Raw genomic sequence first — 12,589 nt, 5'->3', positions numbered from 1 at the left:
TTAATCTTGGAAACAGAGGGGCGTGACCTATTGGAATCAGGAACTCGAATTTGTCCTCAACATTTTAAAACATAAGTGTATTATGGGCACTCAATAGCTTTCTCTACGCTGGCATTTTCAACGGAAGATCCTTTTCGCGTTGTCGTGTAAACTTCAATACTAACTTGACTGACACAAGCAAATTGTTAGCTAAAACATTAATCGATGGCAATACGGAAAATAAACGCAGAAGAAGGGATTGTTCAACAGCTTCATCACAACTCGAACATCGAAATGGTTAAACAAGATGGCGGAGAAGTAACTCTGCTGCATGTAAAGCCGTAGGAATGTACTGTTAATCTGAGATTTTTTTTCCTACAATTTGATTATAAGAAAATACATAAATTGTTAATGTCGTGTAATGAAACTTCATACACAAGTGGTTTTTTTTTATTTAATGCAGTAGTGATAAAATATACTAATACATATAACTGGAAAGCCTTTCGAAATTTAGCTGCCAAATTTGTAACAAAGCAATATTATATGCTCGTACACCTCTGATAAAAGTAGACATTTTACGGGCATGAACATAATTAAATTCACTGCCTAGTATAAAGAGAGTTAGGTCGTTTAAGGCATCTTCGATTTCGTCGTTTTACAGGAAAAAATCTATACTGAAACGACATAATTCGTGCCTGTAAACTTATTAAACAAGCTTAACCACATACAAGAGTTAAATATTTTATGTTGGTGATATGTCGTTACAAAATTCTATATAACTAATGTACTTTGTATCGTCCGTTTTCTGTTACGCGTATTATAAACATGATATGCCTAATTGAAATATTGTAAATATTAAAATGTTTCAAATAAGGCTCATAAACCTTAATGACACTGTCAGACCTGTATTTTGTGTTACGTAATAGTAATGTTTGCGTTGTCAGCCGTCTTTTGATAAAAATTCTATCATGTAAAGAGTCAAATCTCCTTGGTAACGTAAAGTGTGGACCTGTAAAACGAATTAAGTCTGACAGTTTCTGATATCAAACATACGAATATAAAGACGTAAACCCTTGTTATAAATTAATTCTATAGACCGTATGCAAAAGACACATATTAATGGCAGGCCTACGAAGTTATAATACTTGACACAGGACTGCTGAAAGTATCTGTGATTTAGTGTCGACTACTTCAGTCCAATTTCACAACGAATCTTTGAGCCATTTTATCCTTCCGGCTACAAAAGCCGTTTTTTATTCTCTCTGGTAGTAATTCTGTAGCACAAAATCTCACGGAGACTTTAAGAGATTGATGTACAAATTCTACCCTCACATTTTATCTCCACTTCTATTTATCTACCCTTGTCTCTGTCACCAATCTTCAAAACGACGACGGGCTCTTCAGAATATAAAACACTGTCATTTGTTTCTGCTGTGTCTAGGTGAATCCGTTTCCAAGGAGATATGCTGATAAACAGACGACATTCTACTATCGTTCTCTCATGTCTGTCAATACTACAGAAAACACCTTTTAACCACTGGTGGTGTTTTAATCCGAAATAACTAAGATTTCATTTTGAAAATACACCTATATAGAGAGGATAAACACTTCTGCAAGTGATTTTTATTAACTAACAGTTCATATTTCTTGATTGTTTGTTGCTTTATTTTAAACGAACTAGCAATGTCATGTCACGTGTGACACGTGGTGGATATGAGAAATTAATACAATATTTTGGTCTTAGAGTTTAAATAAGAAACGTTACTACTTGGAAAATGAATCGCAGATAAAATTAGAGTGGATCTTAAAGTAACAGGATGTGCCCTGGTCTCCATTGGATTTATTTAGCTCCGGATAGGGACTACTAAGCGGGTTGTCTAGAAGGAAGGGAATTTCTTGATCATCTGAACGAGTGTTAGCTTCTCAACAAGGACTCAGCTCTATGAAGTCATTCGAAAAAGTCGAAAAACACAAAACGTTCTTCTCATCCGCACGTAAAAGCGACCGAAATTCAAGAATTATGTTAAGATAACTCGGAATTCATTTGTTTGTTTGTTTACCCATTTGCCTACAATACAGAGAAGAATTAAGAGGATGCGACACAAGACCTGTGAACTCTTACGAAAAAATAAAAAGTAAAGAAACTGTTACAAATTGTCCATCCGTTTTGACTCTGATAAAATCTTCTTGGTCAACAAGCTGTGTCGGCTGCGGCCAAGAGACGTTTTGATTTTATTTTTCTTAGATTTTAAAAACAACTTCATTTAAGGGCATGAATTAACATTTACACTTGTCCTTATTGTGATGAAATTGAAATAATTTACGGAACTTAGTACGAAAATATTCTTTCTTCATTCTTTTTAGCCGATCCTTTTGTACCACTTAATCTATTAGACAGTTGTTAGGACTCCTTGGACTAGTGATCAGCCCCTCGCAAGGCCTCTACCTGTACACAGGACAGCACGGCACAGGAAGACTCAGGAAAACATCAATGGCTTGAGTGGGATTCGAACCCACGCGACCACTTTAACCGGCAGTATGAAAATATTAAAACAAGTGAATTTTTATTTTGAGACTCACGTTATCTACGGATTTTAAAATACATTCGTGTTTATGACGCGAAATATGCGCCATAGAAACCGTCTTAAATAAAGGTGCAGTGACTGGTAACACGCTCATATTCTTAAAAACTTATACGATACATCCATTAAAACCATCGGTTTAGATAAAATCATGATTCTAATAACAACTGATATCACACGACATCAAAAGCGTTGTCGAACTTCGAGGGATCAGATGTACAATTTTTTGAACATACCCGGACAACACAGAGGCGCCATGAATTAACGAGACGCCTTTGAATTTATTTTATTAATTTACAGTTTATTTAATGACGCTATCAGTAACTAATATTTTGCGTCGAATTATATGATTATTAATGAATGATGTGTTGCAAATTATGTGGATAAAGAGGTCAGGCATTTGTCTGAAGGGACTGAGGAAAGCCATGAAAGTCCTCAGTCAAGATAGCCGGTCCTGCGGTTAAGATTTAAAATCGAGGCCTCCCAAATACGATGGAGTATCGCTGACCACTCGACCTCGACGTTTCAACTCCTTGAACTCATATTACATAACTCTTCGACATTTCAATCAATCTTATTAATTCAATAGAACAGACGCTTACTAACAGACATTCACAAAACTTATTTTGATGAGTTTTTCCCTCTGAACAGTTAAGGGTCGGTTATACTTGAAAGACTTTTGTAAAGTTAACACATGTGAAAATAATATAAGAACTTTTGAGGAAAATAACTTGAAACGCAGATAAAGTAAGTAGGGATTCCCAACAGAATTTCAAGGCAGACAGGCAGTAATTCACTTTGTACGCGAACAGTTTCTTTATGGCTTGTTTATGGAAGAGAGTAACGCTGCACGAAGATAGTGAAATGAGTGTGTTTTAGAATCTATTTATCAAAACCATGATAACGCACAAACATGCTCCTTGTGTCTGAAATCGGAAGTTGCAATGGTGTGGTTTCAGATGGGTCGTAATCAAAACATGGGGGTGGGGAGGCTTTGTGGTCAATTTATTGCTTATGTAGTAAGACCTATACAGATCCTTGCTATTACACGCTGATCTAGCAACTAGTGAAATAAGAGGATTTTCCGTAGGAACTTGAAAGTTTTTGTTTATGGTGCGCTGTAATTAGTAAAATTATCCTCGTATGATTTGAAGTTCTCACAGCGGTGAGTATGAAGATTTCTGTCTTCTGGGTTGTTGCGATGTGTAGTCTGGTCGATGTTAACCAACGTTTCAGAGGCCATACTGCCTCCGTCATCAGGGCGATGTGTATGAAGATTTCTGTCTTCTGGGTTGTTGCGATGTGTAGTCTGGTCGATGTTAACCAACGTTTCAGAGGCCATACTGCCTCCGTCATCAGGGCGATGTGTATGAAGATTTCTGTCTTCTGGGTTGTTGCGATGTGTAGTCTGGTCGATGTTAACCAACGTTTCAGAGGTCATACTGCCTCCGTCATCAGAGCGAATCTTCAAAATTATCCTCATTGACTTGTCTATCGTCTTCGTGACGTAGGCATGTAGTAGGTGTAATGTGGACGTAACATGGGCGTAATATTGGTGTGATAAAATAGTAGCGTATGCCTAACGTGGGACGTAGCTTGACGTAAGAGGAACATAAACATGACTTTGGCGTAACATGGCTGTGACTGTCCGGCACGTGGGCAAAATGGAGGTGTCACAAAAGCGTGACGTAAGAGTGTGGTAGGCACCAAGTATGCGTGACGAAGGTACGATTTATTGGTTACGTAAGTGGGACTTAGAAGTGAACCCAGACGAATATTATCAATGTCAGGAGTAAAAGTTTATTAAGTGCTCTTGTTGTTATAACAGAATTATTTCATTTCATTATATTCAGTATTTTTTTTTGGACAAGTGATATCCTTGTGACACTTGTTTAACAAAATATCAAAATTAAACAAGTTCTCGCTCTCTTACAGAAACTGCAGAGGAGGGTAGGGCTGAGGAGGCAGAAACTGGAGGAATAGAAAACCCAAACCTACATGAATAGAAAATGTGAGTGTGTGCCTGTGTTTATAACTAACAAGCGTTTAGCTCTCTACGCAGATTTTAAGTGGCTCAGTAAATCTCTCAGAGGAAAAATATTTAGAATCGTATTTGCCTATATGACATGCATTGACAGCTCTTGAAAGATGTTTTATATTAAAGATTTCTGTGTTTTGTGTATTGCACCGTGAAGTGTAGTAGAAATTTACTGAACTGGTGATGGAGAAAGTAAGGACCTCTAAATCTTCGATCAATTTTTACAAGACTTCACAGTGTAACTTAGCCAGTCATGCTCGCTACCATAATAACGTAAAATATCACCATGTTTTATATTAATTATATCCTCAGAAAACTTTTATCAAAAGAAAAAGCACAGAAAGATGTCTTCATTAACGAAAGTCTGATTCATACTGTTGATAATATTAAACGTAAGCTAATAAACATAACAATATCATTGTACGCAGAATTGATTAGCACTCATTTTAAAGGATTTTTTTTTTTTGTAAATAACTTTCTGAGAGTTTTGGTTTTAACGAATTACAGTTCACGACGATCTTATCTAAATATTGATTTTAACAACACCCCCTCCAGCAACCCGCCTACGCAAGGAGAGTACACCATACATTTTCTGAGCATGTTTCAAAACCAAACTTCTTAGAACACGAGAACTACCAGTAAGATGCAAACCTATTGCAAGAGTCTTTAGTTAAAGAGTCCACAACTTCCTCCAAATCTTCATAATTTACACTTTCTCTAATCATTTTCTAAGAGAAGGTGAATTCGTCCATTAAGTAGCAATTTAATTAGACATGATCCCATGTTATTTATCGACGCTGTTTCAATTGGAGACTGTTTAATGTCGAATTAGATCAGAGTATGATTACACTGAAAGGTTGAAGGAGGAATACATGGCCTGAAGGGACAAGAAACAACCAAGAACTTCCTCAGTCACAATAGCCCGAAATCCAACCCTTTGCATCCTGAGTTTTATCCGACTAACATTATTTAGAGTGAGAGAGATAAGAAATTCATAAAAAATTTGTTGCAAAACCTGAAGAGTTAGAGACTACTTCGTATATTTACGAGAGTATGGTACATTCATACTAAAATGCTTATTAAAAGTAAGGTGCGAGGATGTGGACTGGATTAATCTGGCTCACCGCTGAACCAGTAACAGGCTCTTTTGAACATGGTAATGAAACTTTGGCATCCATAAAATACATAGAATCTGTTGATTGGCTGAGCAGCTGCTATATTCTTAAGAAATGGAGGTTAGTTATTGATAGAGTATTGTCATGGTAACAATTTATATTACTGAAACTCCATAATCCTTTGGAAAACCTGTTGAGAGACGACGGGGATGTGTTGTAATTGGACGGATTTTGCAGGTCCATATCCCTTCTCTTATTCATTCCCTCTTATTTCTGAATAAATTCATTGGATTTTTAATCTTTTTTCCAATTTAAAACCTCAGTAATTCCTTTTTTCTCAACGCTGTGAAGGACACAGAATAACTCTCTTTTTATAGGCAACGCGTTCTATTATTTAGCTTGGCGTTCTTCATGTTTATTTACGCCGCTTGGTTTGTGATCCAAGCAACTCCGGACAGTAACTGGCTTCCACCGTGGGATCCATTTAATTATTCATTATAGGTACTTCGTAATGGCATTGCTCAGGGTCGATGGTCCAGAATGTCGGCAGAAGTGACTTACATTTTATAGTTCCTGTATCCCTTGGGAGATATGTCGAGCAGAACAGAAACCTAGGTTGTAATTCCAAATAAAACAGCGACAATGATATATAAAACGTGAAAGTTTCTCTACCGCTGTGCCACTGGGTTTTCAGAACTGATGGATGGAATCGTGCTTCTTGTTTCTAGACATCCAGGCGTCATCTTTCATGCTGTGCTTTTCTTTTCCTCAAACTACAGTAAATTGGAAACGTGTCCAGTTTAAAATATTTCTCTTCACACTTTCTGTAGCATATACGAATCTGACAGTAGCTCACATTAACTACCTAAATATCCATGTAATCAAGCGAATATCACACTAAGAAGACAGCCATATTCATTCTCATCACCGTGAGAACCTGACATCCAATCCACAGGCTAACGAGCGACATAAAATTCAAAATAACTTACACAATCAACATTAAGAAATTCCTCATTGAATAATCTTCTCTAGATTTCTCTTAGTTCCACTTCCTTATATCAACATACTACCGTCTGCACTTCGTGCATTTAGATTAACAGCTCTGACACCGAAAAAATACCTGAAATCATTATTAAAAATCGTTTCCCAAATTTAATCTGTTCTTAATTTCATCAAGAATAACATAGAAGCACATAGTAGGCCTACCTTAAGGTTTTAGACATTTAAAATCCAAACATCTATTTTCTTTAGAGGCGTTTGTTGTGCTTTAAGTAGCATATACTACCACGTATATTTTGTTAATGTACTCGTAATGCTTAAAAGTGTCCGATTAATTTAAACAATATTAATATCTGAAAAAAATATAAAATCAACAATTGAAATGGAAAGCAAACGGTAAGTCCCAAGGTTGGAAGTTAGTGGGGACACAACGCAAAATTGTTTTTCGAGAAACAGATTTATTCAGTGGGCTTTGTGCACCAATAAACATAACGAAGTCTGTAAAAGTTAAATACGCTAAAGGGGTATAGTAACAATTTATTACAAATGAAACTATACAAGTAGAAAGCCATAATTTCTCATCTCCGTTAAATTACAGTACCTCCAGCTACAAGCAGCGCACCAATAATAAACAGTCGTTAAAAAATGGCAATCGGTTGACAGGTCTGGGAACCGTACAATAACATTCAAAGAGGAAGCAGCCACGTGTTGCTAGTACAGTCTGCCCGCTAGCACAAAAAGTGAGTTAGTAATGGCAAATTGGCTTTAGTGCGAACGTGGCTTTATTGTCTGAATCAGCCTTATGGTTGCATTTATTGTCATCTCTCAGGGCTTGTCCTTTGTCGAATTATTAAAAGACATACTTTGGTTTTGTCATTTGACGAAACACGAACATAAACTTAGTTTATTCTGCGTTTATTTCCACATCATATCCATATTTCCTTTAACGAGTTTCAGGGGTAATGAAATATTTTTCACGAAAATTTTGGGTGAAATAAACTGGTATTTTAGATAATAAAATATATTTACATTACACTTTCTGTATCTATAAACTTGTCGTCCGAAGAGGACCAAGTGAAATAATGAAAAAAGAACAGAACAAAAAAGAAAGTAAGAATAAATAAGGCAATGGCAGACAGGAATAAAAATAAGAAAAATCTTAAAGACAAAAAAAAATGAAATAAGAAAAAATACATTTAAAGAGTAGCTATATTTTAGCTACGAATTTTAGGCACAGGTTAACTTAATATTTTACATTTTAACTGAAGACATTCTGAAACCTCTAGACAGCAGAAGAGAATACAATGCGGCCTCTAACATTCAGGGACTATAAGCGACATCTGCAAGCAACTTGTCAGGCTCTCTCAGACCCTTGGTCTTGTGTGCTGAATGCATTGTCCCTGCCCGCGATACACCCGAGTCTTTCTGTATCTCGTCAGAACAAGTGGCTCCTAAACTGTTGGCAGCCTTGCCTGTCACATTGTATCCATCAAGCATTCTACTCTGTCAGCCACTCATGCACGGTGCTTCACTTGATTGCTACATTTAAACTCATAAATTCAAAAGCAGGGAAGCCCAACACAGGGACTTCTTCATTCTGAGAAAAATTTAAATGCATTCATGTAATCTTAATCTTGAAATGTATAAAGGTGACTTTAAGGAAGAACTGCCTCAGCTTCTTCATTGTTACTATTATTGCAGTTTTATTTATTTATTTATAGTTTATCTGAAAATATCTTCATCAGTTGCACACATTATATAGCGTTGTGTGCCACTCCAGGTCCGTGGTTCAATTCCCGAACGGACTGAAACTTGAGATGAGGGGTAAACCAGGCTTTGGCATACTAATCTGGTTTATATGAACGAAGGAGGTGTGATTAGATGATACTTGGTACACCTCACTTCATCAAAATTTAAGTGATTTTATTAAGTTTTGGCTTTGTCCAATGTATCACATTGGGAAAGAGAGTGGCGCCATCCTGGCGTGTGAAAGTCTCTTCCCCCGACATTCGGTTTAGTGACCGTTGGTTTGGGGCGCCCTAGTAGGTGTGAAGTGACGATTGCCAGATGAGCGCTGCTCCACTACGACTCGGACCAATGAAATTTGAATGTGGCTGTTCGGCACGTTTCCGACGTCATAAGTGACTTTTTGGGGGACGAATCGGATTGTCATATTCAATTCAAAATTCAAGAACGGTTACGTTGCGGGAATATAAAAAGCGAGATTGCGTTGGGGCTCGCTCTCTAAAAGTTCGGTTCTTCAAGGCAAGCAGACAGTTTCTCCTCGATTCATCAAATTTCAAGTACAAAATACAACAGCCGAATCATCGCGCTGCCCAAAAATCAGCATAACTTATTGAAAGGAATTAAAAGGTGGAATATTTCCAAGGTGACTTCGTTGTGGTCTGCAGTTGATCATCCCCACAGATTTCACGTCCTTGGCGTAAGGCCGCTCCAACTATCACAGTCCCCGTATAATCCCTGAGAGTCGGACAATCTTGCTCGCCGACAAACCCTATACCAATTATTATTCCTTATATCCTTCCGCATTATCCGAAGTTATATCAAGCTGTAACCGCAAGCAAACCGGGCACGCTACTGGGTTTGATCCCGTGGCAACCAGAGTGAGAAGAAAGCAGTCTGCGGAAGGGCGGTTGCAGTTGAATGAGAGGATGGCAGTATATAATGAATTGGAAAGGATGTGGAAGTAATTAAATCAGAGATAATAAGATTACTGAGATAGGTAGCAAGCATGGATAAATAATAAAGACATGTAACATTTTAGTAAGACAATGTCAAAATACGAAAAACTTTCTGGCACATATATGAAGAATGCCGGACAGTATCAAAATGAATCCAAGAAAAATAATCTGTGGACTTCGGAATACACTGCTTTTCCTCTCCAGATGGTCAGATAGTAGGATTTGGTGAATACGAGTATGAATTTTTAAGTTTCATACAATTTTGGAATTTCGTGTCCAGCCGTGAAACTAACAACTTTGAAGAAAGAGCAGATAGTTGTTCTTTCCATTTACGTTTTATAAACTAACTATCCTTTAAATGGCTATTGCTAAATAAATTTCCACCGAAATTATTCGCTTTAACATGTTTCGTGTAAATATTACAACTCAGATTATAAATATTCGAGCCAAAAATCAGACATACTAAATAATTTTGCCTCGGAAAAAGAAATCAGTTATTGTTATTTCTTTATTTATTTATTTCTGATACATGTTATATGGGAAGAATTTATTTCGCCCTATTCTAACCTAAATTCGAACGACAAATAGAAACTAATGCTCTCCTGACTGTGGAACAAAAATACAATGTAAATCGAATCGTTACTCTTTGATTCAGTATAACATTTTAATACCTGTACTAACCTCTGTCGTTTGCGAAACCTAATTAATATCTCAAATTGTACTTTATAAATTATTCCACATCTTTCAGTAAGTCTGACTAACTTTTGGGTCCATGGAATATATATATATATATATATGTGTGTGTGTGTGTGTGTGCGTGCGTGTGTCGGTTATTATGTTATAACTCTTGACTCTTCTCCACTGTTGATAGCCTTTTGGTTTTGTACAGTACCTTAGTCCGTTTTAAATTGAGTATGCATCCGTTGTTTGGAACTGTATTACTAATACTGACTCCTTTAAACTTGAAAGGATTCAAAGGAAATTTGTAGCTTTGTGTTACACTAGATTCTTTACTGGCGTTTGTGCCTATAATTATGATGAAATATTAGTTAGATTAAATTTCTTATCGTTGCATTTAAGGAGGAAGCTTTTGGATGCGCTTTTCCTCATTAATGTTTTTAAAGGCAAAATTAGTTGCTCATCTGTTTTTGATACAGTTAGTCTCTTCATACCCACTAGGTCTATCAGAGACTACTCTACCTTTACTGTACAACGTAATTTCAAGGTCAGTCCCTCTGCCAGATGTGTTTCTGCTGCCAATGCAGTCTACAGGAGCATCGACATCTTTAACAAAGATCATGTTTTGCTTACTGATGTCAGTCAGCTTTTTAAACAATAATCATTGTTCTTTTTTATTATTTATTTAGTATAATATTTTATTTTGTATGTTGTTTGTCCAAAATTGAACTGATTTTAATTTAATTTTTAATTTACTTATCTATAACATTTAACTCATTTACTTATTAATTATTTTGCAATAAATTAATATTGTACTTTATATATTCAGTTCATTGTTTGTTTGCCTTAGTATTGTAAGATTTGTATTGTTGTTAGTGCTTGGCTGTTATTGGCCTTTTCGGCTGTAGTCAAGCACTTTAATAAATGAATTGAATTTAATTTAATTGAATAACCAACACTAAAAGAATTGCACTCGTTCAGACTAATTTTTCTGCTTCATGTTGCACCGTGAAGCAAAACACAGAGAAATTATGAAATTAATATAAAAAAACGCAATACAGAGTTAATTTGGGTTATATACCAACAGTTATTTCATACTAACTCACAAAACTGGCAGTTTAGTTAATGATCTTCTGCTGTCAAAAAAGTTTCAGGCTTAATGAATTTAATAATTTCGAAAGTCTAACACTTATTTTTATTATATTTTTGCAAAGTAAAAAAATTAACTTCCTCTTACGTCACACACACTGGACTAGTTATTTCAAGCAAAGACTTCTAATGATTTTCCAATCCCCCGATGAATGGCATGTACAATATAAATCTGTGCTGTATATCTCACTACAGACACAATTCATTTTGCGATTAGTACAGTCGGTTATAAAATCTTTCGCTTGAAACTAATTACTTGGAGCGATGAAATGTATTAGCACAGTTAAAACCACACACTGAGGCCATTTTTAACAAAAGCCTTTCAAAATGGTTATTTACATATTCCAATTTATTAAATGTCTTTATATATCACGGTGTTGAATAATTTACTAACAATCTTACCGAAGGGTACTAAAATACGTGTCCTTTAAGCTCAATGTGTAATATGTTGTTAACCCCCCCCCCCCCCCTCAAGAAAATGCAACAAGTCTGAAAAGTTTATCATACATAATACATACCAACCGGAGTTCCCAGAAATCTCCTTATGAGCGTGCAATCTCCTGTCCCTGCAACAGAAGGGAGTACTTTAACATCACACAATAACTGTAATTTATTTCAGTTCATTACTTGAGTGTGCTACGTCATCAGTGAAATGGCGAATTAGACACATAAAAAAGAAACAAAAGAAAACTCATAATGAATACAAACAAAACAGGCCTAAGTGATACAAATTACATAATTATGATAGGCAAGGTATTACAGTCAAAAGTCTGTTAAGACCAAAATATAGTGTAGATACTTTAAAATTTGAAATCAATGTTTACGAAATATATGTCTTTGTTGAAGGCGTTTGTTTATTTGCATTTAACAGCGGACAAGTCATACCTGAGGAGCCGACAGTAAACAAAGGAAAATCTCACTCGAGTAGGAAAGCCAATGTCAACTCTTATAAGAACAGAAAGACAACATTAAAGACAACAGTATACATTAAGAATAAACAGCGCATCTAAGTGGCGCTTTCCGGTGGGTAACGCATGAAACTCGGAAGGTGACATAAATCAGCTATGAATTTGAGGAAATAAGCGATTGTAACACGGACTTATATCTTCGCTGAATGCGCTGATTAACACTTGGTTAGAATAGACATGTTAGAGGCTCATCTAAAAGTCACGCAAACCATTCCTGACACATGTCATATTGATCAAAAAATACATATTTTAAAATCATAAATTCTGCTTTTCGATTTTTTAAAGACAACTGACGGACAGGAGCGAACAGGTTAAAACATGATTTCACGTACCTGGGCTTTTGTGCAGTAAAACCTATTTATTAATTCTGTACAAATAT

General features: G+C 36.0%; 1 protein-coding gene across 2 annotated transcripts in view; it reads left to right on the top strand.

Annotated features, from left to right (window-relative positions):
• Positions 1-12,589, top strand: part of LOC110836398 (dipeptidase 1) — a 164,679-nt gene that overhangs the window by 62,273 nt on the left and 89,817 nt on the right. Inside the window, exon 2 of one of the 2 annotated variants that reach the window (XM_087357070.1) lies at positions 4,497-4,572. The exons of the other annotated variant lie outside the window; for it this stretch is intronic. The gene's annotated coding sequence lies outside the window, so the exon portion shown is untranslated. The remainder of the gene's footprint in view (positions 1-4,496; positions 4,573-12,589) is intronic. 2 annotated transcript variants of the gene reach the window in all.

Source organism: Zootermopsis nevadensis, unplaced genomic scaffold (genome assembly GCF_977971745.1).
Source record: "Zootermopsis nevadensis isolate Lab colony 2312 unplaced genomic scaffold, Znev_1.0 Znev_ptg000028l, whole genome shotgun sequence".
Taxonomy (NCBI): Eukaryota; Metazoa; Arthropoda; class Insecta; order Blattodea; family Termopsidae; genus Zootermopsis; species Zootermopsis nevadensis.
Note: the sequence above shows the minus strand (reverse complement) of the source record. Positions and strands in the feature narration are given on the sequence as shown.